The sequence below is a fragment of the Meles meles genome, chromosome 13 (genome assembly GCF_922984935.1).
Source record: "Meles meles chromosome 13, mMelMel3.1 paternal haplotype, whole genome shotgun sequence".
NCBI lineage: Eukaryota > Metazoa > Chordata > Mammalia > Carnivora > Mustelidae > Meles > Meles meles.
The window spans coordinates 44,884,792-44,909,769 of NC_060078.1; the positions used below are offsets into that span (position 1 = coordinate 44,884,792).

The window sequence follows — 24,978 nt, forward strand, 5'->3', positions numbered from 1 at the left end:
TAGGCCAACTCCGTGAGTCCACAGGCCGCCCAATCGGAGACGGTGCCTTTCAGACTGCGGAAAATGCTGGGAGCAGGAGAAATCTTTGTGGCCCCATTGAGGCCAGCACCAACTATCAGAGCCCCAGCAACCCGAAAACTCGGAGGCGGACGCCTGGCACAACCTCTCCCTCAACTCTGCTCTGGGAAAGCTTGCCTGTGCCGGGGTCCCCGACTGGCCCGCGTCGTTGCGGCCAGTTATCCAGGTGGCTGCGACATGCCCCAAGCGAGAAAGGGCCGTCGGCCACGGGGGACAGGGCCGTCTACAGGGCAGCCCAGTGCTGGCCAATTCTCACAAGCGTTCTGCCCAAATTGATGCCAATTTGGGCAGAACGCTTGTGAGAATTGGCCAGAAAACGCCTGGAGAAGTCGCTTCGGGCACCGCGGGTCTGCAGGGCCGCCCCCTGGGCCTGGCCAGGGATCCCGAGTGGTCGGGTCGAAGCCCGCCAGAAAGCCCTCCGTGAGTGCAGGCGAGGCCAACGCCTCCTGCTCCTCAGCCTCCGGGAGTCCCCTCCGTGGTACTGGCAGATGGGGCTGGGACAGCCCCAAGGCCCGGGCATGAACACTCGCCTGCTCTCTCAGTCTTCCATGTCCAGGGTCCTGTCCCTCGGGGCCTCCAACTGCGGAACCCTGAGTCCCGCGCCACGAGTCCCCCTACCACCTGGGCGCCATCGGTGCCTTTCAGAGCTGCGGACAAGCCTCCGAGAGAGAGATACATTCGTGCCACTCCTGAGGGCAGCCCCATCCTTGGGCGCCCCAGCCGCCCAAAAAGTCGGAGGCAGACGCCCAGCCACAACCCCTCCCTCAAATCTGCTCCAGGAAAGCTCCCCTAAGCTGGGGCGCCCGCGTGGGCCGCGTCCTCTCGGCGCGTTTTCCAGATGGCGCAGGGCTGCCCAACGCTGGCCAATTCTCACAAGCGTTCTGCCCATATCGATGCCAATTTGGGCAGAATGCTCGTGAGAACTGGCTGGAAAACCCTGGCGAACTCACTTTGGGCACCGCACGTCTTCAGGGCCGCCCCTGGGCCTGGCCCAGGATCCCGTGTTGTCACTTCCGAACCCCGCCAGAAAGCCCTCCGTGAGTCAAGCACAGGCAAGGCCGACGCTTCCTGCTCCTCAGGCTCCGGAGGTCCCCTCCATGGAGCTGGCAATTGGGGCCGGGAAAGCCCCGAGGCCCGGGCACAAACACTCGCCTGCTCTCTCAGCCTTCTGTTTCTAGGGTCCTGTCCCTCGGGGCCTCCAACTGCGGAACCCAGACTCCCATGCCACAAGTCCTCCTACCACCCCAGTGCCATTGGTGCCTCTTGGAGCTGCGGACAAGCCTCCGAGCGAGAGATACATTCGTGCCCCCAATGAGGCCAGCCCCATCCTTGGGTGCCCCAGCCACCGGAAAAGTAGGAGGCGGATGCCCGGCCACAACCCCTCCCTCAACTCTTCTCTGGGAAAGCTCCCCTGTGCTGGGGGCCCTGCGTGGGCCATGTCGTCTTGACGCGTTTTCCGGGTGGCCGCGACGTGCCCCGAGTGAGAAAGGGCCCTCAGCCACTGGGGACAGGGTGGTCCACAGGGCTGCCCAAGGCCAGCCAATTCTCACGAGCGTTCTGCCCAAATCAGGATCGATTAGGGCAGAACGCTGGTGAGAATTCACTGGAACACGCCTGGCAAACTCGCTTCGAGCCTCACACCTCTGCAGGGCCACCGCCTAGGCCTGGCCCGGGTTTGCGAGTTGTCGAGTCCAAACCCCACCAGAAAGTCCTTCGTGAGTCAGGGACAGGGGAGGCTGATGCCTCCTGCTCCTCAGCCTCTGGGGATCCCTTCCCTGATGCTGGCAGATGGCGCCCCCCCCCCCCCCGCCCCGAAGCCTGGGTACGAACACTTGCCTGCTTTCTCAGCCTTCTGTTTCCAGGGTCCTGTCCCTCGGGACCTCCAACTGGGGAACCCTGAGTCCCGCGCCACGACTCCCCCTACCACCCCGGGGTAAACGGTGACTTTCAGAGCTGCAGAGAAGCCTAGGAGGGAGAGAAACTTTCGTGCCCCCACTGAGACCAGCCCCAGCCTTGGGCACCTCAGCGGTCCAAAAATTCAGAGACGGACACCCGGACACAACCCCTCCCTCAACTCTGCTCCAGGAAAGCTCACCTGCGCCGGGGCCCCCGGGTGGGCCGGGTGGTCTCGGCACATTTTCTGGGTGGCCGCAACATGCCCCCAGCGAGAAAGGGCCCTTGGCCATGGGGACCAGGGCGGCCCATAGGGCCACGCAACGCCAGCCAATTCTCACAAAGCCAGAAGGTAGACCCCACTCAAGTGTCCATCAACAGATGAATGGATAAGGAAGTTGTGATACATTTATGCTACAAAATATTATTCAGCCTTAAAAAAGAGATTCTGATATATGGATGAACCTTGAAAACATTACACTAAGTGAAATAAGCCAGATTAAAAAAAAAAACAACCCACAAAGGTATTGTAGGATTCTGCTTATGTGAGGTATGTAGAACAGGCAAAATCATAGAGACAGAAAATAGAATGGAGGTGCTAGGGGCGCCTGGGTGGCTCAGTGGATTAAGCCGCTGCCTTCGGCTCAGGTCATGATCTCAGGGTCCTAGGATTGAGCCCCGCATCGGGCTCTCTGCTCAGCGGGGAGCCTGCTTCCCTTCCTCTCTCTCTGCCTGCCTCTCTGCCTACTTGTGATCTCTGTCTGTCAAATAAATAAATAAGATCTTTAAAAAAAAAAAAAAAGAATGGAGGTGCTAGGGTTGGAGGGAGGGAAGAGCGTGAAGGTATTGTGCAGTGGGTGTGGGGTTTCTGTTTGGAATGACAAAGGAGTTCTCAGCAGGGATAGTGGCAGCTGCTGAACAACATTGTGAATGTGCTTAACACCACTGAGATGTATACTTAACAATGGTTAAAAATGATAAATGTTTGATAATATAATGATAATTAAAAAACAAAAGTGAGGGGCGCCTGGGTGGCTCAGTGGGTTAAGCCTCTGCCTTAGGCTTGGGTCATGATCCCAGGGTCCTGGGATGGAGCCCGGAGTCAGGCTCTCTGTTCTCTGGGGAGCCTACCCCCCCCCCACCGCCGCCTACTTGTGATCTGTGTCTCTCTGTCAAATAAATAAATAAAATCTTAAAAAAAATAAAAAACAAGAAATAAAAATGATAAAAATGATAAATAAAATGATAAATGATAAAAATTTTAAAAAGATAAAAAATAAAATGATAAATAAATAACATATATTTTATTACAATACAAAAGACATGTAGACCCAAATGAAAGAAAAAAAATAGTTATAAATCCCTTTATTGAAGTATTATTTTGGTTTTCAGAGGAGTGAATTGAGATGCACATATTTAATTTACTTCTGTATCTGTTCGGTGAACATGTGTAAAATTAATAAATGAATCAGATCTAAGAGAAGTCTTTCTGGATATATACAGAGGAGCAATCACACATACCTTCACCCCTGCAGTCCTTTGTCCCATCTGTCTTTTAAGTTCAGAAGTGCCATATGAACTGATGATCATTATTTTTTTAATTAAAGGTTTTATTTATTTATTTGACAAAGAGAAACAGCGAGAGAGGGAACACAAGCAGGGAGAGAGAGAGGGAGAAGCAGGCTCCTTACTGAGCAAGGAGCCTGAAGCAGGGTTCTATCCTAGGACCCTAGGATCATGATTGGAGAGGAAGGCAGATGCTTAACAAATGAGCCATCCAGGGGCACCTGGATAGCTCAGTGGGTTAAGCCTCTGCCTTCGGCTCGGGTCGTGGTCTCAGGGTCCTGGGATCGAGTCCCGCATCAGGCTCTCTGTTCAGCGGGGAGCCTGCTTCCCCCTCTCTCTGCCTACTTGTGATCTCTCTCTGTCAAATAAATAAGATCTTTAAAAACAAACAAATGAGCCATCCAGGTGCCACAAATGATCATTATTTAAATAAAAAAATCATACAGTTCAGGGCACCTGGGTGGCTCTGTCAAACATCTGACTTCGACTCAGGTCATGATCTTGGGGTCCTAGGATCAAGCTCTGTGTTGGGTTCCCTGCTCAGTGGGGAGTTTGCTTCTCCCTCTCCTTCTGCCTGCTGCTCCCTCTGTTTGTGCTCTCTCTCTCAAATAAATATATAAATAAAATCTTTTAAAAACATCCGATTTCAGACTGTAACTATGTGGCAGAAAGTTCCCTCTCACAGATTCTCTGTCCTACTTCAAGTTTTTACCTCCTATCGCTAATTAGTTAAAACCATTACCTGTGTGTAGCTGCCAACCTCTCCCAGACGGCCTTAGACCCAACTTGACCCCAGGACCTGGGACCAGCAGCCTGTTCTCAGGAAAGCCTCTTGTGTTCTCCGGTCTGACTGCCACCCCCACTGCTGCCCTGTAATACGCACACACGCACACGCACGTACGCACACGCACATACGCTTGCACGCAGTTATGGGACTGCTTTACCCTCTTCCCCATTTGTTTTTTGCCAAAGTAAAGGTCTGGAGATGCTGGCTGGATTGTTGGTTCCCATATTTTCTCTGACTTCCACCTAGAGAACCCCCTAATGCAGAGTCAGTTTCTGCAAGCAACAAAAGCCAATTCTGACAGATGTAAGGAAAATGGAATGCACAGAATGAATCGAAGGAGACTTGGAGACACAGGCCTGGGAAATAGGCATGGCCGAGGGAAGCCATACAGCCAGAAAGGAAGCAACAGTTGATGCTGTAAAATGAAACCAGAGCTGGGGAAGGAGACCCCTGCTGCATCTGTGTGGTCAGTCAGCATGGGGTGTGGGACCCCTGGACCTCCTGTTAGCCCTGGACACCTTTGCTGTCCCAGGATGTGGATGGTGCCCTCGCTATTGCTGATGACCTAGAGAGGATTCTGGATACCATTAGCTCCCACTTCAGGTTCTGGGGAGGATGCAGCTGATTAGCTACTGATCGTGTGTCAGATGAGTCTATGTCCTATGTGCAAAGGAAGCTGGAAAAGAGAGTATCTGGCCTTTATGGCTTCCATAGTGGAAAATGATCATCTCTGCCTTCCACCAAGAGTCATAAACAAGTTCATATGCTTGGCAGCCTTAAAAGAAAGTCAAAGCTCTCTTTGACCCATCTTCACCTAGATTTCTCCCAGCCTGTGTTACTGGGCTAGTCACTACCCAGACATTACGTTTCCTTGCAATGCATCATAGAGTTCCAGAAGATTTAAAGAAAAAAAAAATTTTTTTAAGCAACTGAAAAATGACCTCTGATGTTGGCAATGAGTGATGCTTGCGTGGATGGAGATGGCTGTGTGGGTGTATAAAATAATTTTTTTGCATCCTTACCAGATTTGATGATACCATTGTTGTTCGGTTTTTGTAATTTACTTTTTCATAAAGGTAACACTTCCCTCAAATATCAAAACAGTATTAAAAAGTTCACGCTTAAAAGTCTTGGTTGCGCTTAAGCCCCGATCCAGCCCATTATCTCCCCACCTGCTTTCTCCTTTTTCTTTTTAAGATTTTTAATTTATTTATTAGAGAGAGAGAGTATGAGCAGGGGGAGGGGCAGTGGAGAGGGAGAAGCAGACTCCCCGCTGAGCATGGAGCCTGATAAGAGGCTTGATCCTAGGATCCTGGGATCATCACCTGAGATGAAGGCAGACACTTAACTGACTGAGCTACCCAGGTGCTCCACCCCACCTGCCTTCTATGGAGAACCACTTTCTTTTATTTCTTTGTTGCGAATCCTTCCAGTGGTTGTTTATGCAAGTAAAAGTAAATATAGGATGTAGTATACAGAATGGTGACTACAGCTAATAATATTGTATTGCATATTGGGCAATTATTAAGAGAGTAGATCGTAGAAGTTCCCATCATGGGGCACCTGGGTGCTACAGTCGGTTGAGTCTCCAACTCTTGGTTTCTGCTTGGGTGGTCATCCCAGGGTGCTAGAATCAAGCCCAGCTTCCGGCTCTGTGCTCAGTGTACAATCTGCTTGAGTTTCTCCCTCCCTCTCCCTCTGCCCCTTCCCCTGCCATCCCTCCACACAAGCGCTCTCTCTCTCAAATTAGTAAATAAATCTTGGGGCGCCTGGGTAGTTCAGTGGGTTAAAGCCTCTGCCTTTGGCTCAGGTTATGATCTCACAGTCTCGGGATCAAGCCCCACATCGGGCTCTCTGCTTGGCAGGGAGCCTGCTTCCCTCTCTATCTCTGCCTGCCTCTCAGCCTGCTTGTGATCTCTCTCTCTGTCAAATAAATAAATAAAATCTTTAAAAAAAATAAGTAAATAAATCTTAAAAAAAAAGTTCCAATCACAAGACAAATAGTTTTGTAACTATATGTGCTGATGGATGTTAACTAGACTTACTGTGATGATCACTTTGCAATATGTAAAATATTAAATCATTATTTTGTACACCTGAAACTAAAATAGTATATAGAGGGAGAGGGACAAGAAGACTCTCTGCTGAGCATGGAGCCCCATTCGGGGCTCAATGCCAGGACCTGAGATCATGACCTGAGCCAAAGGCAGATGCTCAACCAACTGAGCCACCGAGGTTCTTCTTTCCCTTTTATTTTCCTCAAAGATTTTATTTATTTATTTGATAGAGACACAGCAAGAGAGGGAACACAAGCAGGGGGAGTGGGAGATAAGGAAACAGCCTTCCCACTGAGCAGGGAGCCTGATGCAGGGCTCCATCCCAGGACCCTGGCATCATAACCTGAGTTGAAGGCAGACATTTAATGACTGAGCCACCCAGGCCCCCATCCTCCCCCTATTTCTTTTTCTTTCTTTTTTTTTTCATCCAAAAGAAGCCATAACTTTATTAATGATAGAAACAGTACAAATTTCAAACCAAGCTGTAGTTTATTCTTTTGAAACACCAAAAAAGTCCTCATTTTCAGATGGTTACATTGTTAATTCCATAATAACATTTACAATATCATTACTGTTGTTCTTCAGGGCTCCGACTGCCTTTGCTCTTGACACATTTGCTTGTGACATGACCAATTCTATGTCCTTAACCTCTACACCGGTTTCATCAACCTCTTCCTCTTCACTCTCCTTTTGTACAGTTGGAGTCTGTGTGTTTTCTTGAATGTTTGAGACAGCTTCACCTTGAACTCTGAATTTCTCAGCAGCCCAGTTGTGCTTGCTGAGATAAATCCTCGATCTTGGCTTCCCCAAAAACTATGTAGGTATCTGAAGCTGGGTTCTTGTAGACATCTGGTTTTGTGATGACAAAGAGAACATTCTTAGATTTCCGGATAGTGACTCTTGTAACCCCTGTAACCTGTTGAAGACCCAGTTTGGACATAGCCTTCCATGCCTTCTTTTCACTCCAGCTCTCTTTTGCTTTACTGACTGGTTCTTCATCAATTTCAGCAGCTGCTGCCAGCTGGGCTTGCTGTGTGGTTGCCTGTGTGGAATCCTGTTCCTCAAGCTCTGGTACTGATTCATCACTGTTAGATTCTGTTCCAGACCCTGTCTCAGCCTGGGGCTGTGGGCAACTCCTGTTCTGTAGCAGGGACAGTTTCTGTGGCTTCACCAGGCATTTTGTGAGGGGGACGCTGAACCAAGATGGCAGCAGAAAGAGAGCGAGCAAGAGCGTGACCCATGCCTGTTGCAGAAGCCTCCCCCCTTTTCTTACAAAAACAGGTAGGATTTATTTACACTATTCTGTTTTTGTCTTTTCTTTTTCATTTTATTTTTAAAAATTGAGATAGTTGACATATAATTAGTTTCAGGTGTACATTGTAGTGAGTCGATATTTGTATGTATTGTGAAGTGATCACAGTAAGTCCAGTTACCATCCATCACCACACATAGTTACAGATTTTTTGTGTGTGATGACAATTTTAAGATTGACTTTCTTAGCAACTTCTAATACAATACAGTATTATTAATTCTAGCCATCATGCTGCACATCTTCTCCCCAGGACTTGTCTTATGATGGGGAATTTATACCTTTCAACCCCCTTCACTTATCTCACCTCCCTCCCCAACCCCTACCTCTGGCAACCACTAATCTGTTCTCTGTATCTGTGAGTTTGAGTTTGTTTTGTTTTGTTGTTTAGCTTCCACTTATAAATGAAATCATATAGTATTTGTCTTTATCTATTTGACATTTCATTTAGTATGATGTCTTCAAGTTCCATCCATGTTGTTGATGGCAAATGGCAAGACTTTTTTCTTTTTTATGACTAAATAATATTCCATTATTTATATCACATTTTGTTTATCCATTCTTCTATTGATGAACACTTAGCTTGCTTCCATGTCTTGGCTATTGTAAGTAATGCTGCAATGAACATGAGAGTGCATGTGTCTTTCAAGTTAGTGTTTTTGTTACCTTCAGATAAATTTACCAAAATGGAATTATTGGATCATATGGTAGTTCTATTTTTAATTTTTTGAGGAACTTCCATACTGTTTTCCCTAGTGACCATAGGAATGTATATTCCCACCAACAGTGCCTGTATGTTCCCTTTTCTCTACATGCTTGCCAACACTTGTTATTTGTTGTCTTTTTGATAATAACCAGGTATAAGGGGGATATCTCATTATGGTTTTGATTTGCCTTTTCCTATTGATAAGTGATTTTGAGCATCTTTTCTTTTTTTTAAAGATGTTATTTATTTATTTGAGAGAGAGAGAAAGAACAAGCAGAGGGTGGAGCAGAGGGACAGAGAAAGTAGGAGAGGCAGACTCCCTGCTGAGCCCAAAGCCTGGTGCCGGGCTTGATCTCAGGACCCCAAGATCATGACCTGAGCTAAAGTTAGACACTCAGCCAACTAAGCCACCCAGGTGCCCCGATTTAGGGGATCTTTTCACATACCTGTTTGTCATCTGTATGTCTTCTTTGGAAAAATGCCTATTCAATTCCTCTGCCCATTTCCTAACTAGATTGTTTTTTGTTATTCAGTTGTAGAGTTCTTTGCATATTTTGGATATTTACCCCTTATCAGAGGTTATGTATATACATTAGAATAAAATCATATACATAAATTATTTGAAAGTTTTTACCCTTATTTAGTAAACCGTCTTTTCATTTTTATAAAAAAGTTGTTTGTTTATTTGACAGAGAGAAAGAAAGGACAAAAACAGGAGGAGAGGGAAAAGCAAGTTCCCCACTGAGCAAGGAGCCCAATGTGGGGCTCCAGATCCCAGGATCTGGAGATCATGACCTGAGCCAAAGGCAGATGCTTAACTAACTGAGCCACCCAGGTGCTCCTGTCTTTTTGTCCAGTTGATTTCCTTTGCTGTGCAGAAGCTTATAGATTGATGTAGTCTCACATGTTTATTTTTGTTTTTGTTGCTCTTGGTGTCAAATCCAGAAAATGATTGCCAGGACCAATGTCAAGTTGCTTACCCCCTGTATTTTTTTCCTAGGAGTTCTACGGTTTCATGCCTTGCATTCAAATCTTCAATCCATTTTGGGTTAATTTTTGTGTATGGTATAAGATTCTGAGCCAGTTTCCTTCTTTGGCATGTAGCTGTCCAGTTTTCCCAAGACTGTTCATTGAGATAAGGATTTCTGTGAAAGCGTTCCATTTGGGAAGGGATTCCCAGAAATGCTAGTAAGGGGGTGGGAAAGTGGGAAGGAAGTCAATACGGGGTATGTTGCCAAGCAGGTTACCATTGCAGGCATCTGGAGGTCAGTCCCACTACAGAACTCTGGGAAGCCAGTGTAGAATGCCTGCTGCAGTGTTTCCCCCTGAGGTCTGAGAGTGCGGGGGGTATTTATAGAGCAGCTACTGCCTGTGATTAAGTAGAGTGCTGCTACCTGGAGGGATTAGCTCTCTGTCACTACCGGACTGTTTTGAAGGCAGCGTGGTTTCCAGCAGCCAGAAAGTGCTGTCAGGCAATTATCTACAGCTGCTAGCATTCAGAAGTCAGGCCCATGTGCAATGAAATGATAAAGGTTAAGAGGGGACAGGCAGGGTATTGACGGTGTTTGTTACAGAAAAATACAGGATACCAACATAGCTCTGCCTGAAGATCCTTGGGGCAGAGAGTATGGCTGCCAGAAAGAACAAAACAAAGCAAAGCTCATTATGAAACATCTAGTTGAAGAGATGGGAACATGTGCTTCTGCCTGTGTGATCCTGGCCAGGATCCCTATACTTTGGGGGGTTCAAGGTACCCATGTATAAGACTGAGATGATACAATTGGGTTCCTCCCTGACCTGTAGGAAAGTAGATAACTCATAAAATGCTCAAAGATTCAGGGGTTGGAATATTCATTTTCTCCCCAATTGGAAATCCTATTTTTTTTTTAGCTGATCATAATACTAAGAAATATTATAGAAGTTTTTTTTTTAAATCCAGATGTGAACAAGACAATTTATTACTTTTATTTTCTTTTTTAAAAAGATTTTATTTATTTGGGGGGGGGAGAGAACACAAGTCAGGGGAGGGGGAGAGGAAGAGGGAGAAGCAGGCTCACCGCTGAGCAGGGAACCCAATACAGGGCTCAATCCCAGGACCCCAGGATCAGGACCCAAGCCAAAGGCAAACACTGAACTGACTAAGCCACCCAGACACCCTGAGAACAGGAAAATTTAAATCCATCCCAAAGGTAGTCAATCACAGAAATTTAACCTGTGTAACTTTCCAGGTGTTCAATGTATATATAGATTCATATGTTTCCATAGAACTCATAGGGACCAGACTAGTTTTTAATCTGCTTTCCTTTTTTACTTGACAGTATTTTGAGAACATCTTGGCGTATATCAAGAGGTACGGATTTACCTTATACTTTTTAATTGTCTCATGGACTATTGTATGGTTAAGCAATAGTTTAACCAAGCTACTTTTTTGGGGAGGGGGTGTTGTTGCTTTGAACTGTACTGGTGGGTGGTAGTAATGACTAGAGAGGTGACAGTGGACAGCAGGGCTAAGCCCATTCTTTGGCTCTAGGCTGCTCTGACGTCCCAGCTTCTGGGCCCCCATGCTCTAAGGTACCTTAAAGATGACAGGGATACTGACTTTTTAAAAAAAGATTTTATTTATTTATTTGACAGAGAGAGAGAGATCACAAGTAGGCATAGAAGCAGGCGGGGTGGGGGGCAGGATCCCCGCTGAGCAGAGAGCCTGATGTGGGTCTCAATCCCAGGACCCTATGACCATGACCTGAGCTGAAGGCAGAGGCTTTAACCCACTGAGGCACCCAGGTACCCAGGGATAGTGACTTCTGGTGAATAGGTGGCTGGCCTTGGAATTGGCACCTCTAGCGTGAGCCTGCCCTCAGGGAATGGAGAGGGGGAGACCAGGGTGGGGTCCACAGTAGGGAGGAGCATGTATTTTTTCTTTTCTTTTTTTTTAATTACGTTAAGTTAGTCACCATACAGTACATCATTAGTTTTTAATGTAGTGTTCCATGATTCATTAGTTGCCTAGAACACCCAGTGCTCATCACAATGTGTGTCCTCCTTACTAACCATCACCCAGCTACCCCAACCCCTAACCTTCTTCCCTCTGAAACACTGCTGGTGGGAATGAGAGCTGGTGCAGCCACTTTGGAAAACAGTATGGAGGTTCCTCAAAAAGTTAAAAATAGAGCTACCCTATGACCCAGCAATTGCACTACTAGCTAGGTATTTACCCCAAAGATAAGGTTTGGTGAAAAGAGGGGCCATATACACCCCCAATATTCATAGCAGCAATGGCCACAATAGTCAAACTGTGGAAAGAGCCTCGGTGTCCTTCAACTGATGGATGGATAAAGACGAGGTTCATACATACAATGGAATATTACTCAGCCATTACCCACGATTTGCATGCTCCTGAATGAACCCAGGAGATTATGCTAAGTGAAGTAAGTCAAGCAGAGAAAGACAATTATCATCTGGTTTCACTCATATGTGGAACAGAAGGAATAGAACAGAGGACAAAAGGAGAATGAAGGGAAAACTGAAGGGGGCAGGGATCAGAGAGGGAGACAAACAATGAGAGACTATGGGCTCCAGGAAAGGAACTGAAGGTTTCAGAGGGGAGGGGGGTGGGGGGATGGGATGTGGAGCAAAGTGTATTTTCTAGTGAGGCACCGCGAGATGTAGCCATGCTCCTTCTGCCTCTCGCCATGCTTGCGGGTGATTGCCACCACGCAGTCGTTGGTCTTGACCGTCAACTCCTGGGTGAGAAGCGGTGGACGTCCAGGAACACGCCAGCAGTTGACCTTCTGCGGAATCTCTGAGCCGCGCTTCGGAGCTGCGGGCAGAGCCCAGGGCTACAGGCCTGGGCGGGCACTGTGGCAGGGCAGAGCCCTCCAGCGCGACCCGGGCAGGCGCACATAGCCCCGCCAGGTGCTGTGGCCGAACCACACACTGCGTGCCCACCTGGGGCAGCCGGACCAGCCTGAGGACCTATCCAAGAAGGGGCTGTGTGCCGGGTACCAGTCACAGAGAGGGTCCCAGCTGGGGCTCCGGAGGAGGGAGAGGGGCACTCGGCGCTCGGTCGGGCTAGCTCGGCTCCCAACGTCTGGCTGAGGCTTGGAGAAGTCCCAATCTGCTCTTGAGGGACTTTTATGCTTTTTTCCAGTTTTTCTATAATAAATTTCCTATACTAGATAAAGCTACAACGAAAATCCTTGTACATCTGTCCGTTTAGTTGAGCAGATGTTTCCATAGGGTACATTTGGAGAAGTGGAATTGCTTATCAGAGCATACACACTGAAACATTTTGAAACTATTCTCAGTTGTATCAGATTATACGCATAGTCATAAAAGGTGAGGGACAGTTTCACCTAACACTGGGCATTTCTTAACCTTTTTGAATTGTATTTTTCGTGTCTTTTACCACTCATTTTTTAAAAATTTAGTTTACGTATGTTCTTTTTGTGTTGAGGATAATACATGACCAAGGTACTGACAATGTCGAAGTCAACCGTAAGCTCTGATTGATGGGAAGACCAGATACAATATCACTTGCTCTAAATTACAGATCTAAAATGTGTAAAAGGAAACCAGGGGTGCTAGGATACTCTGCAAAGAGATTAGAAGCATTCTGCAAGACAGTTGAGGAATAGAGAACTTCTCATGTCCCTCAAAAGCCTCTTCTGGGACATATAGTTGCAGATAATAAATCTGTGTCTGTGGGCGTCACATCATACCTTCTGAGAACTCAATCACTCTTCCTCCAAGGCCAGTTTTCTGTGCATAAAGCTGGAGCTTTCTGTACCTAGTCTAGTGTGTGCTGACTTCTCGTCAGTTTGGGGATGTAATTACATACCTTCTGACTGTGGTGTTGTACTCCAAACCCTGGGCCAAGAGCACTTCTTGATTTATTGCTGCATGATTCTTTATACTTTAAAAAAGTAACAGATTAGGAGCAAATGGACAAAAGCAGAGGAGAGGGTGGGACTGGAAGGACTTTATCTCCCTTAATCCCCATTACCTCTCCCCAGGCTTCCTCTCTTCCCTTTCATCATTATTCAAATAATTACATAAAATTTATGTTGTTTGCAGTGAAATGTGCGTATAAAAGCATCTTTGGAAAACTGTAATTTAACGGAACTGTAATACACTTTTTAATGAAAAGGATGTGCATGTTATGCACTTTGCTATGCAAAGCCCCTTGTGCCTCTTCTGGAATCCTCACTAGATGGAAGGGAATAATCTCTCTAAAAGGTTACCTGGGTTCCCCTGTTCGAGCTGGACAGGTTTGGCTCTGGGGCTGGATGCCGGTAGAAGGGAGTGTAGGGAGGAGCCTCTTCCCTGACAAACAGTGGGTGTCTCCAAGTGCCTTATCACCTCTTATCAGCTTCATTTGTAAATTACAAAAGGAGGTGGGGAGTATCTGGGTGAAATAGTAATGTCTGCACTGGCCTGGAGCACTGAGCACCCTTGCTGGTCCCCGGATTCCTATGGTGGTGGGGGGTGGGCGGGTTGGGGGATAAGGGACACAACGGGCACCCCCTTCTGATGGTTGTGCGTATGGACCAGAGTCAGGCTGAGGCCTTGCCCACCATCCAGGGTTTGAAGTCAGTAGTCTCAAACTTGCCAGTCCGTTACTACTTGTGTTTTGTTTTAGGAAGCTCATTTCAGTTCAACTGTTTCCATGTGGATTTCAACACCATAATAAGTTAACTTCTGAATAGGAAATTTGAAAACAGTCTTTGTTCCATCTTTAAGATTTTAATGAAAACATATATACCAGATATTAAATTGTTTCCTTGCTGCAAAGTTCTGCTTTAATTAAATTTTATAGACTTTGTGGAGATGGACTGTTCTCCGAGGACAAATAGATACAATCTGGTTTTCTATTGGGTCCTGCCCAGGCCTGAAGGGAGCCAAGGGAGTTCTCCTCCCCAGTGGCCCCACCTCCAAAAAGACCAGGGCAGCAGGAAACAGCATGAGTAGTTCTTGATGCTCTTTGGCTTATTTTTTCCCCGCTCTGTGGCTTCCGACTAAACTTTTTCATTTTTCAACATATTTGTGCATATGAAAGATCCCTTGTACACAAACAGTCACGGAGGCCAGAGGGCTGTGGTGTCTGAACCCGGATCCTGCAGCAAGATGGGACCAGTAGTGGAACTGGAGGCTGAGCCCAGAAAAGCACAGCAAGAGGACAGGATGCCAGTAGTCTTCTGCTCCTGCCAGGATCTTCCAGCACTTTCTAGTCGTGGGAGCACCAGGGGCCTCACCACATCTCTGAGCTAAGTGCTCCATGGACACAAAGAGCACCTGAGTTTGTTGGTGCTGAAACCCTGCGCACAGATGCCCATCCTTCCTCACCTGTGCCAGGTGCCCGCAGCCCCCAGCTCCCTACCTGCATTCCTTGCTGGGAGTCCATGAACCTCCCCCGTCCCCATCTGTGCGGCGTGCCCTGGGAGTCAGCACCATCACAGCCAGACTGTCCTAGAATGGCCAATTCCACATCAAGGCTCAAGTTCCTCCTCCTTCCCTGAGCCCCACAGCTGGAATGGGTTGTTGGAGCAATTAATTCATTATCCATGTGTTTATCTGTCCCACCATGGGCTCACGGGTGGCAGGAACCATTTCTTGTACTTCTTTGTAACCACAATGCCCAGCGCATTAGGGCGGGTATGGTATTCCCAGTCCTTTTTGTGGCCAGTCTCCCCCTGGGTGCTGTTCCCTCTCTGAGGAGTCGCAGTGCCACCCAGTGGCAGGCTGGATGTACTGAGGCTGCTCCCGAGGGCCCTTCCGCCCTACCCCGTGCTGGTGAGGGTTCTTACAGCAGGCTTTGAAGGTGACCAGAGGTGACAGGGTGGATCCCTTGGGCACAGGGCCTTCCTGTACTCCACAGTCAAGGTCAAAATGGGGGTGGGACAGTGGGCCAGGTTGTACTGTTACAAGTCCATTCTGACCCTCTGGGGGCCCAGGCCTTCTGATCTCAGAAGAGGATGCTGTTTTCCCTCCCTGAACAGTCCCCACCCTCAAGTACCCCTCCCCCTTTTTCCTGATTGACAAGACTCTTAGTTACATGATAAGGCTTCCCTGATCAGGAAAATAGGTAAGAGCTGAATTCCAGAGAAGAAGGAGTGATTTGCCTTTGAGAGAGGGAGGAGTAACTCTAGGACAATGGGAAGGGACATTCCATTTCCCTAGGAAGGATGTATCTGTTATAGGGTGAAGCCAGGAGCAGAGACACCTTGGGAAAAGGGGTACCAGCACAGTTGGTTCTAGGAGAGAATGGGACTACCCTGGTGTCCGTAGCTTCTGAGCCTGGGTATGGCTTCTCAGACTGGCAAGAACTGATAAGAAACACTGCAGCAAGTATTACAGATGACCCTGCAGACAAGGAGGAAAGTCATCTTTGATGAAAGATGCCAAGATCTTGGGGGCAATAGGGACCCTGAGCAGCCGAAAAATGTTAAACCTTTGATTCATAATATAACCTACAGAAACTAAAAGTCTAAATACATGTAAATTTCCTAATTCCGAATGATTCTTCAAAGCTATCTTCTTCATCTAATCTGTTTTTAGACCCATATCTTGAGTTCTTAATTTGTGCCATTATATTTATTGGCTTTTGAATCTTCAATTTATGGTGGTTGTTCTTTAAGATTTTATTTTATTCTATTTTATATTTTATTTTAAAAAGATTTTATTTATTTATTTGAGAGACAGAGAGAGAGCATGAGCAGGGGGAGGGAGAGGAGGACTCCCTGCTGAGCAGGGAACCTGGGGCCCAATCCCAGAACCCTGAGATCATGACCTGAACCAATGGCAGACACTTAACCAACTGAGCTACCAAGTGCCCAAGACTTTATTTTTTTATTTTAATTTTAATTTTTTTTTAATTTTACTAACATATATGTATTATTTGCTTCAGAGGTACAGGTCTGTGAATCATCAGTCTTCCACAATTCACAGCACTCACAATAGTCAAGATTTCATTTATTTATTTATTTATTTATTTATTTAGCTTTTTGACAGAGATTCAGCGAGAGAGGGAACACAAGCAGGGGGAGTGGGAAAGAAAGAAGCAGGCTTCCCACCAAGCAGGGAGCCCAGTGTGGTGCTCGATCTCAGGACCAAAGGATCATGACTGGAGCTGAAGGCACACGCTCAACAACTGAGCTATCCAGGTGATGAAGTTCTAGAACCTAGGTGAGGTTCGGTGGGCTGAGGTCCGGAGCCGATGACCAAGAAAGAATTCTTGAGACATCTTTGGTGCAAAATGGTAGTTTATTAAAGCACGGGGACAGGACCCGTGGGCAGGAAGAGCTGCTGCCCGGGGTAGTGAGGGATGGCAGGTTATGTACCCTGCGGTTGGGGGAAGGTGAGGGGAAGAGAGGTTTCAATGGAGTTTTCATATGCTAAAGAGGGCCTACAAGGTGCTGGGAGTATCCCGGAGGTCTTCAGGCTTGATCAATGTTGTCTTTTGGCAAGCTATTAACATCAAGATAGTTGGGAGATTCCTGTCTTGCAGGCAAGTTAGCTGTTTGTTTCTTGTTTATGGCGGTCAGGGGTGCCAGAGGAATGTTACACACACTACTGAGGGGAGTGAATGGAGAGGGGGTGCAAGGTGCCAGCTTTTGCTTTTCCTCAGCCAGTCTCCTGCTCCCTCATCACGGGCACCCTAAGACTTTATTTTAAAGTAACCTCCCCACCCAACATTGGGTTTGTACTCACAATCTTGAGATCAAGAATTCACTTTGTACTGACTCAGCCAGCCAGGCACCCCAATTTCTGTTTTGTTTCGTTTCCAATTTTGTATCAAAAGTTCAATTTGTATTGACTACTGACCATACTAAGATTTTTTTTTCTGATTTATGTCTAATGACCCCACTGTCTGGACTGTTGGAAGTCTATTGTCTAGTGTTTACGCTGGCTCTTATTCTTATTTTGTCTCCTTCCATGTCTGATTATCTTTGATTGTGTGCTGAAAACTCTACTTGAAAAATTTGTTGGAGTGATGTTAAGACTAGGATAATATCATCTTCTTACAGAATGGGTTTCCATTGACTTTGGCAAATGTGAGGGGCCCTACTAGCAAACCAGAAGCCCCACAAGCATTTTCAGTGCTTGAGATTTTTCTGAATCACCCAGAGTACTTGAAATTGAGCTGAAGCACAGGAGAAAGCTAGTTTATTTTCAGATTACTCCTACTCCAGGGTGCAGCCACTCAGGATTACAGTCCTGAGCTTGGAGTGGTTTTCCAGGACTGACTCTGCCTTGAAAAGCCTGAGATTCTAACATACATGACCTTAGCTCCCTCAGCTTTTTAGCTACTATGCTGATTGCAAAAGTGGCCCCCAAACTGAGTTCCCCTCTCTGGCTGTTCACTTTTTCTGAGCAATTGTCTCTTGCCAATGATTGGCAAGGTGATTCTTTGTTACTTGTTAGCATTTTTCTGTTTTTAGGAGAAAGCTTTTTATAGTTCATATGAATTATTTTAGTTGTCTTCTATAGGAGGTTAGTTCTGAATTATTTAGTTCACTATTTCTGAAAGTGAGAGTTCTTCACTTGGTTTAAAATCATGTAATAGCTTGGTACTTCTTTAGAGGATTGAGGAATGCAAGAGGCCTAATAGCACAGATTATCTGCAATCATATATTAGACACCAAAATACAATGATTTTTTTAAAAAAGATTTTATTTATTTATTTGACAGACAGAGATCACAAGTAGGCAGAGAGGCAGGCAGAGAAAGAGGGGGAAGCAGGCTCCCCACTGAGCAGGGAGCCAATGTGGGGCTCGATCTCAGGACCCCAAGACCATGACCTGGGCTGAAGGCAGAGGTTTAACCCACTGAGCCACCCAGGCACCCTACAATGATTTTTAAAAATGTTTATTTTAATACCAGTATAATTAACATATAGTGTTGTATTAGTTTTAGTTGTACAATATGGTGATTCAGCAATTCTCGGGTTGCCTGGGTGGCTCAGTCAGCTAAGCGGCTGCCTTCCGCACAGGTCATGATTGGGCTCCTTGCTCAGTAGGGAGCCTGCTTTTCCCTCTGCTCCTCCCCTTGCTCATGCTATCTCTCTCTCTTGTCTGAAATAAATAAAATCTTAAAAAGAAACTTATATAAAAAACAATTCTGTACATCACTTAGCACTCAACGTCATGAGTGTCTTCTTAATTCCCTTTGCCTATTTCCCCCATTCCCCCCCCCCATCTCCCCTCTGGTAACCATCAGTTTGTTCTCTATAGTCAAGAGACTATTTTTTTGGTTTGTCTCTTTTTTCTTTGTTTGTTTGTCAAAATAGAATGACTTTTGAGTACTTTTCTTGTAATTCAATACTGTGGCTGGCACTGAAAATTACATATAAGCATTTGTTCCAGCATTTCTCATCCTAGAAAGCTGGTCTATGGAAATTTTAATCGTGGCTGTTTGGAATTATTCATTTATGAGGAAATTTATAATAGAATCATTGATAATAGAGAACTAGTTAAACAAATTATGTTGCTTCTTTAGGATAGGATATTGTGCAACCACTAATAATGTGGTGTAATACCTAATGGCATCAACAACTAGTCACATCATATGAGAAGTGAAACTAGTTAATAGCAACATGATTTTTTATACATTTTTTATATTTTATACATTTTATACATTTTTACACATTTACATATACTAGAAATATCACTGAAAAAATATATATTTTTAAGGATCTTATTTTTTTATTTGACAGAGAGAGACACAGTCAGAAAGGGAACACAAGCAGGGGGAGTGAGAGAGGGAGAAACAGGTTTTCCGCTGAGCAGGGAGCTCGATCTCAGGACCCTGGGATCATGACCTGAGTCGAAGGCAGACGCTTAATGACTGAGCCACCCAGGCACCCTGAAAAAAAATATTTTTAAAGATTTTATTTATATTTACCTTACATGGAGAGGTAGCACAAATGGGGGAGCAGCAGGAAGAGGGAGAGGGAGAAGCAGGCTCCCATCAAGCGAGGAGTCAGATGTGGGACTCAATCCCAGAACCCTGGGATCATGACCTGAGCCGAAGGCAGTCGTTTAACTGGCTGAGCCACCCGGATGCCCCATCACTGAAAATATATTCACTAAAATGGTAACAGTGGTTATGTTGGGATGGTGAGATGACTAGTAAATTTACCCACTGGTTTTGGCTTTTTTATATTTTTGTAATTTCCTAAAATGAACATTTATTATTTTTATAACAAAAGTTGAATTATAAAATAAAATACCATAAATAAAATCAAATGTTTTTAATATGTTGCACTGAAATTTTTTTCTACCCAAATAATACACAATTCAGATTTGAGCAGTCTTTGTGAATATCTAGTACATGTCAGCTTCTTTTTTTTTTTTTTAAGATTTTATTTATTTATTTGACAGACAGAGATCACAAGTAGGCAGAGAGGCAGGCAGGGAGAGAGGGGGAAGCAGGCTCCCTGTTAAGAAGAGAGCCCAATGGGGGCTCAATCCCAGGACTCTGGGATCATGACCTGAGCCCAAGGCAGAGGCTTTAACCCACTGAGCCACCCAGGTGCCCCGCTTGTCAGTTTCTTTTATACATATAGTTTCACTAATGCTTTTAAGGGTCCAGGAGTCAATCACAAACAGTAAAGAAATGTAGGCGCGAAGCAGTCTGAGCTCTGTTCAAAAAGAAACCAAGTGGAGAGATTGACAGATGCAAAATAAATGGTATGATTTTCATAGTTAGCCAATGTCTCCAATGTACTAAAGACCAGGTAATGGACACTGTAGTTTACCCTAGTAGAACAGATGTTGAATTATGAAAATTATATAAATACCATAAAAATGGAAGATATGAAAATAGAAAAATAACAGCAATATTCCTATACTCTCCTGCAGCAACAGTAAACATATTAGAATATTCAGGCACTTGGATTATTGATTCCAACCACCTGCTCTCTTCCCTGTAAGAGGATTATAGGTGTAATCTGCAGTGTCTTCCTGAAGGTAGAGTGTACTTCCTAACCCATTGTCAATATGACTGCTTTGGACAGTGGAACTTGAGAGGACTTATAGTTACCACAGTTAAGCAGAAACTTTAAGAGCCATTAGATGATTCAACTCTGTCTCTTGCTTGTTTCCCTTCACAGTAAAAATGGCATATCCTCAATAGGGGGTTGATCCTTCAGGTTGGTTCTGGAATGAGAAGTTACAAGAAGCAGAGCCATCCTAGATAGAAACATGCAATGTGAATGAGAAACGCATATTGTTGTAAGTCACTGAGATTAGGGGAGGAGGCGTGTTTGTTACCACACCAAAGCTAACTAATACATCATTTCCTCAAAAATACAATGACAACTCTCTGAACTGAACTGTATTTTTAAAAAGATTTTTAATTTATTTTATTTGAGAGAGAGAGAGAGAGAGACAGAGCAAGTACAGGAGGGAAGGGCAAAGGGAGAGGGTGAGAGGGAACCTTAAGAAGGCTTGATGCGGGGCATGATCTCATGACCTGAGGTCATGACCTGAGTTGAAATCAAGAGTCAGATGCTCAACCAAGAGCTACCCAGGAGTTCCAGGATTGATTGATTGATTGATTTTTTCTTTTTAAAGATTTTATTTATTTATTTGGCAGAAATAGAGTATAAGCAGGGGAGCAGCAGAGGGAGAGGGAGAAGCAGGTTCCCCACTGAACTGGGAGCCGAGTACAGGGCTCGATCCAGGACTCTGGGATCATGACCTGAGCCGCAGGCAGACACTTAACCTACTGAGCCACCCAGGCACCCCACATTTCTTATTTTTAAGTAATCTCTACACCCACTGTGAGGTCTGAACTTACAACCTCGGGACTGAGTCACAGGCTCCACTGACTAAGCCAGCCAGGTGCCCCTTAACTGAACTGAATTGAACTGACTTTCTAGATTGACATGAGTTCTCTTTTCCTTCTTTAACACACACACACACACACACACACACACACACTGACAATGCCCACGGCACACACTGAATATCCCAGGCTGGTGGGCCACTTCCAGCCTGAGCTCAACTTTGCCTCATTAACCAACCAAGTGATCCAAATCAAGACAGAGGAGAAGGCTGTCGTAGAAACTAGTGTGAGGTTCTGCCATGGGTGGCTGTGACTCAGGGTCACATAGCTGTCAGGAGAGAGCGCCAAAGACCAAACTCTAGCTTTACCATATAGTAAGTATGAGACCTTGGTCTCATTACTACCACAGACAACCAACATCGAGAGTTACTCATTTTCAAAGACTCTTTCAGAGAAGACTAAATAGAAATCTAGACCTGAGTCAGCTCTCCCACAGTCATTAGCACCAAGATGGCCCCCAACACAAGGTCTTCCATTAAGCCTGAGTGTGTTCCATCAAAGAGCTGCCAGGGCGAAGAGACCCCAGGTGGGGGAGGAGGAGTCCAACTCTCCGCTCTTCATAGATATTCCTGCAGAAAATGTTTGCCAGTGGTGTCTGCTCAGCATGTGAGTGCAGCAAGTGACCGTCAATGCCCCTGCCAGCTCTGTGGCTCTTCGTCAGTCAGGAGGCTATGCTGCTACCATTGGACCAAGTCTGTGCTTCAAACTGGGAAGATCAGTCAGTGGTCATGCTGGCTGCAGCAGATAAGACAAGAAAAACAATCTGATCAATGACGGGCAGGTGGAGCCCACTGAGAGGTACTTGGCTAGCACCACAGCTGAGGAGACCACCCTGGCTGTTCTAGAGCAGCACAAGGGGTCCCCGTACTCCCTCTTTCCTGACCACTGCGTGGAAAAGTACTTTGACCAGGTGGACATCTCCCGTGGTTTGGATTGGCCCCTGGACCACAACATCTTCTATGACATTGACAGTCTGTCTTGCTCCATGGGCGCCTTTGACTAGGACAGGCAGATGGGAAAGATCTACCGAAGTGTCCACAAGGTGGAGAAGAAGATGAACCCCAGACGGAATGTGCCTTAGTGCTGAGGAGGAGCTCGGGGGGGCCAGTTACAATGGAGGAAGAGTGAAGTTACCTGTTGCTAAAACAACTTCATTTTGCTTCATTTGCTACTCGGAAATGTCTGTGACCAGTACCCAGGATGGAAGGGACCCCAAGGGTCTTCTGCTGCAGGCTGAAGCTAGTGGAATTTTCAAGATGCCTAGTGTGGGGGTCAAAGGAATTCCTCCCTACCTCTATGCAGGCTGAGTGGCAGGCCTTCTTTCCTACTGGAAGAACTTTTTTTAAAAAAAAGATCTTATTTATATATTTGACAGAGAGCGAGCACAGCAGGGGGAGTGGCAGAGGGAGAGGGAGAAGCAGACTCCCCTCTGAGCAGGGAGCCCGATGTGGGGCTCGATCCCAGGATCCCAGGACCATGACTTGAGCTGAAGGCAGACGCTTAACCGACTGAGCCACCCCGGTGTCCCTATTTACAATTTTTAAATGGTAGAGCATTTTAGTAAGGGGTGACAGGGGGTTTTGATAACACACAACACCTTCTGCCAAGGTATTACAGAAATGTAAACAATTGGTCGACTGTCAACCAGCCTCTTGATATTTTGCAACTGCTAGAAAGGGAAGGCAAGGAACTCTATCTGTTCTGCATTCCATTATTATTATACATGCCTAAAGCTTCAAAAAACTAATACATAATGGCCTAGTTAAAAAAAAAAGAATAGTCTAGTCCTTAAAAGCCTCTCATATTATAGGATGTTCTCTAAATTACCTCAGTGTGAAAAACAAACTTCTGAAGACATTTTATTTTTTATTTTTTTATTTTTTTAAAGATTTTATTTATTTATTTGACAGACAGAGATCACAAGTAGGCAAAGAGACAGGCAGAGAGAGAGGCAGAGAGAGAAAAGGGAGGAAGCAGGCTCCCCGCTGAGCAGAGAGCCCGATGCTGGGCTCAATCCCAGGACCCTGGGATCATGACCTGAGCTGAAGGCAGAGGCTTTAACCCACTGAGCCACCCAGGCACCCCAGACATTTTATTTTTTAAAATGAAAGCCGTCATGCTTAAAAATAGAGAGATTATAATCATCCCTCAAGTACTCATCACACAGCTTGACCAATTATTAACTGTGGCCAATCTTTTTCCCCCCAACACACACACACACACACACACACACACACACACACACACACACACACTCTTCCTCTCTGTTTTCTCCCCAACCTCTGCTGCTGGATTATCTTAAACTAAGTTCTAGACATTATGTATCTAGAAGAAAAGGACTCTTTCTTTTAAAATTTTTTTTTCTTATTTAAGTAATCTCTACATCCACATGGGTCTCGAACTCACCACCCAGAGATCAAGAGTCACATGTTCTTCTGACTGAGCCAGCCAGGCATCCCAGAAAATGACGCTTTTAACACAAACACCGTACTATCATCTCATCTTTGAAAAAACAATCTAATATCCAGTCGAGGATCAGATTTCCCTGATTGTCCCCAATGTTTGTTTCAGTAACACATTACATTCTGTTAACAGGACTCTTAACATTGCTCTTAATCTCTTGAAGTTTCTCTATTTTTAAAGAAATATTTTATTTATTTATTTATTTATTTGACAGAGAGAGCCAGTGAGAGAGGGAACACAAGCAGGGGGAGTGGGAAACAGAGAACCAGGCTTCCCATCTAGTAGAGAGCCTGATGCAGGCCTTGATCCGGGACCCTGAGATCATTACCTTAGCTGAAGGCAGATGCTTAACGACTAAGCCACCCAGGCGCCCCTACTTTTTTTTTTTTTTAACCTAAGAAACCAGTATGGATCCTTTGTCCACTACCGAATCAGTTGTGAGCATGTCCCAAGTCCCAGGGCCATCTGCTTTTCCCACCCGTTAGCAGACAGGGCCTTGGGTGTTCCCCTGGCATTATAGCAGCATCACACCTCCGCAGAATTGTCAAGCGGACCCCCATTTCCACCTACGATAAGTGCACCACATGCAAACCGATTTCCTTGAGATCTTCTTGATGGTAAGTAGGGAATTGAAATTCTTGAGGCTTCTTGGTTTTGTTCTCAAGAAATGAGTTTTTTAAGAAACCTGTTGGATGACTCACCAAGAGGCTCTAGGGGACATAAAAACTGGGGTTGTTTCACAACAAGTGGAACATTTACAGATTGAGATACTACTTTATAAAATATGCATTTAAAAATATGAATAGCTGGGGCGCCTGGGTGGCTCAGCGGGTTAAAGCCTCTGCCTTCAGCTCAGGTCATGATCCCGGGGTCCTGGAATCGAGCCCCGCATCAGGCTCTCTGCTTAGCTGGGAGCCTGCTTCCTCCTCTCTCTCTGCCTGCCTCTCTGCCTACTTGTAATCTCTATCTGTCAAATAAATAAATCTTTAAAAAAATATATGAATAGCTAAATTAATAAACTAGATAAACAGACACAACTATTTCTTCTACATCTCAAAAATTTTACATTTTGTGGGGGGCACCTGGATGTCTCAGTCTTTGGATGTCTGCTTTTGGCTCAGGTCATGATCCAGGGTCCTAGGATCAAGTCTCACATGGGGCTCCTCACTCAGCAGGGAGCCTGTGTCTGCCTCTGCCTGCTGTTCTCCCTGCTTGTATTCCTTCTCTTGTGGTCTCTGTCGAATAAATAAATAGGATCTTTAAAATTAAC

General features: G+C 45.6%; 3 pseudogenes; 1 reads left to right on the forward strand and 2 right to left on the reverse strand.

Moving 5' to 3' along the window:
• Nucleotides 1-6,903: 6,903 nt before the first annotated feature.
• On the reverse strand, nt 6,904-7,559 carry LOC123955464 (annotated as a pseudogene).
• Nucleotides 7,560-10,816: 3,257 nt separating this feature from the next.
• Nucleotides 10,817-14,799, reverse strand: LOC123955041 (annotated as a pseudogene).
• A 6,896-nt stretch (nt 14,800-21,695) lies between these two features.
• On the forward strand, nt 21,696-22,552 carry LOC123955042 (annotated as a pseudogene).
• Nucleotides 22,553-24,978: the final 2,426 nt, after the last annotated feature.